General features: G+C 51.3%; 1 pseudogene; it reads left to right on the forward strand.

Moving 5' to 3' along the window:
• The first annotated feature begins 1824 nt into the window (after window positions 1–1824).
• On the forward strand, window positions 1825–2998 carry LOC102247092 (annotated as a pseudogene).
• The last annotated feature ends 512 nt before the right edge of the window (window positions 2999–3510 follow it).

Genomic DNA, 3510 nt, shown 5'->3' on the forward strand with positions numbered 1-3510 from the left:
GGAAAGGGGAGGGTGGAGGAGGGGAAGGAGGAGGGAGGTAGAAGGGGAAGGGAGGTGGAAGGGGAGGAGGGGGAAGGGCTAGGTGGCCAGGAGCCGAGCGCCGCGTGGGTTGTGGCCCAGAGCTGCGGACACGGGGCGGCGCGCTGGTGTGTGGGATAAAGATAGGCGGGTCATGAAGCCGGGCGCCTGGGCCTCCTTTGTTTCCTGGAAGCCTTTAAAAAAGCCTCCTTCACAGCCCTGTGCGGGGCGATGGGGACAGTGGCCGGCTGCGCAGTGGGCCGAGGGGACGCCCCCTTTTAGAGATGCCTTTCCAGCCTCGGCCCGGCCTGGAGGCTCCCGAGCCCAAGGGCCTTGGAACTACGCACGGGGCGCGCACTGCTCTTATGGGGGACAGGAGGCCAACATTAAAACAGCACGAAGATTAAAAAAAAAAAGGAAAAGGAAATCTCGCCACTGCAGTAAGGCGCAAGCTGCTCGGGCCTGTGGGTCCCTGGCAGAGGGCCTAGGCGGTTCCAGTCCCCCACCTGGCACGGGGGGCCTGGGGCGCGCACGCCACTGTGGGGCTCATTGTCATCGCTGGGTTTTTCTGAATGCCACTGTGGCACATTCCTGGCCTTTGCCATTATTGGGAAATGAGAGGATCTTTTCTTCCATTCTTCCCCCTTCCCCCTCCCTTCGTGTTTCTTCCGGCCATGGAATTATCTACTTCAGCTCAAAAGACATTCCATTCCCATGACAAAAGCAGAACCGGTGATGTTGGCATACTGTAGCCCTCTTTCTTATAGGGAGATCGAGGCCATAAATCATAATGAATGAAAACGTAAAAGAGCATTTCTTTACCTTTTAATGGTGCACTTTGCTTATTTTCAAAGTGCCACGAACAGCTCCACTTCTTGACGTTCGACAACCAGAACCCACCTCAGACACTGAGCTGACAATGTTTTCCCTTTAATATCCTAATGAAAATGGACTGAAGAGATTCGTTTTGAACTCCTCCTCAGCTCTAAAGTGCCCCGAGTCTATCACTGAACAAAGGCTGACAGATTTTAAAACAGAGTGGGGCAAAACTATCCGTGGCAACTTACCGACCTTTCTATCTATTCATCCATAGCACTCTCCTTCCCTCCTTTGGCGCACTCCCACCTCACATGTGTTCCAGAAGCAATGACATACACACATTGGCTCACGCAAGGTAGACTCACATCAGCGTATGCCAGATTATCTGGAAATGGTTGATCAAAAACACTCTCAATACTGTGTCGTCCAGCAGGAGACAGTAACTGGAGAAGAATGAAAGATCAGGGGGATATTTCCCCAAGAGAACAAAATATTGCAAACGTTTGAACCCATCTTTAAACAAAACGGTCTCGGGCTTTCCTCAGTCAATGTGTGGCAATTTACACCTGGGCTGGAGGATGGAAGGGTATCTGACTAAGTAATTGTTCTCAGGAAGGGTCATTTTTGGCCTCTCAAATCCCGAGTCTGGTATGTCACATTGCACAGGTGTTTTTCACAACTCACTGGGTCTGATGGGTCTGACAGCATGTAAGGCTGCCCCCAAGAGGAGCCGAGCGACATGGTGATTAGGGGATTTCTGAAGGAAGGGACAATGGGCCAATTACCAGCAAAGTCTGCGGGCTCCCTTGGAGAGGTTAAGGAGGAGAGCACTCGGCCTTTGAGCTACCGTGTCATCTGTTCTGGGGCTTAATCAAGTTATCATATCACCCCAGTGTCTACAGGCCTCCGTCCATCGATTTGAATGAAGACAAAAATTTGCAGACAAATTTCTAGCAGCAGGAAGTTGGGGCTCTCCTGCAAGGCTGGATGAAAAGCACCTGTAACCTTGCTGGCCTTGTCCAGCTCCTGCTGGGAGCCGCTTTGGGCTGCAGTCTGCTGGCTGCAGAGCCTGCCTGTCAGCAGGAGTTGGGCCTTGGGGAGGAGGCGGGCACCGTGGCCAGGACAGCACATTGTGGCCAGCTACCCGTGAGTAGGTAGGTGGACACTGTCCCCTTCCTTTAGATATTGGCTTGGAGTCATATTTAAGCTCAGGCAGGGCTGTCCTAAAATCACCCTCAAGGTGGCTTAAAGGGAACACTTGTGTTTCTCTCTTTCTGTGGGGCAGGACCCTCTCCAGAATGCCATCAAGGACAGGCCCCTGCTCCTCTCTGAGCTGCATTTCCCTGTTTGTGAAGTTCAGGGATGTTGTAATTTACATCTAATCTGCAGGGTGGAAGGAAGAGGGAGTTTGATGTAAGTAGTCTGAACACTGATTAGAGGTCAGGAGCCCTGTGTTGCAGGCCTAGCTCTATGACTTGGAGAAGTGGCTTAGTCTCTCTTTGTCATAGATATTTCGGTTTTAAGATGGGGACACTGGCCCTCCCTGTCTGCTCTGCCCTGGGAGCAGCTCCCCTCATCCCCTGAAAAAGGGTGCCTGCACCATGTTTGTCTCACCCCCTCCTCGGTCAGGAGCACCTCTCGGCTGAGCCGGTCACTGTCTGCAGTGGTGCTGAAACGACCAGAGACACTGACAGATGAGAGCCTCAGCAGCTTGGCAGCCCCGCGTCTGTCCCCTGACCTCCCTTATTTCTAGCTGCAGCTTCCAAACCAGTGCCATTTCAAGGGACGTCGACACAGCAGCCAAGTTCATTGGGGCTGGGGCGGCCACAGTAGGGGTGGCAGGCTCTGGGGCTGGAACTGAGACTGTGTTTGGGAGCTTCATTATTGGTTATGCCAGGAACCCTTCTCTGAAGCAACAGCTCTTCTCCTCGCCATCTGGGCTTTGCCCTCTCAGAGGCCATGGGGCTCTTTTGCCTGATGGTGGCCTTTCTCCTCCTCTTCGCCATGTGAAGGAGCTGTCTCCACCCCCCATAGTTCTTTTTCCCGTGTCTTGTCTGTCCTGTATGTTCCTTTTCCTATACCTCCCCAGGCAGCCTGGGGAAAGTGGTTGGCTCAGGGTTTGACAGAAGGAAGACAAATAAATACTGTATTAATAAGATGTAAAAAAAAAGATGGGGATAATGATCTAGGCTGTTACTTCACCGGTTATTAGTAAATATGATGATAGATGCTGATCAGCAATGAAAAACTTTAAAACTACATTGCTAGTTGTCTCTGAAGCCCTTCCAGCCACCTGTGCTCTAGGATTCAATGTCACAAAGAGGGAGAAGAGAAGAGGAGAGTTATTAATTAGCATTAATATAAGAGCATTCCATCCTGAGAAAGAGGTGGTCACTGAAGGTGAATTTCATAGCCATTAGCAGGAGAAGCCAGAAGATATGTCTTCAACACTCTGTGAGGCTGGCTGATCTGATTAAGAGAAACTTTTCTGAGGCCCGCAGGAAATTGGACTTTTTGACATTTTGATGAAGGGCTCAGAACCTGGAAAAGTAGAATGGAGACCCGGCTAGTAAATCACTCCATCCCCTGCCCTTCGGACTATGTTTATATTCTGTAGTCACTTTGTGACCGGGACATCAGCCTTGAACCCAAGGGCAGCTCCAGCATGTTCCT

Source organism: Myotis brandtii, unplaced genomic scaffold (genome assembly GCF_000412655.1).
Source record: "Myotis brandtii unplaced genomic scaffold, ASM41265v1 scaffold4, whole genome shotgun sequence".
NCBI classification, from domain to species: Eukaryota; Metazoa; Chordata; class Mammalia; order Chiroptera; family Vespertilionidae; genus Myotis; species Myotis brandtii.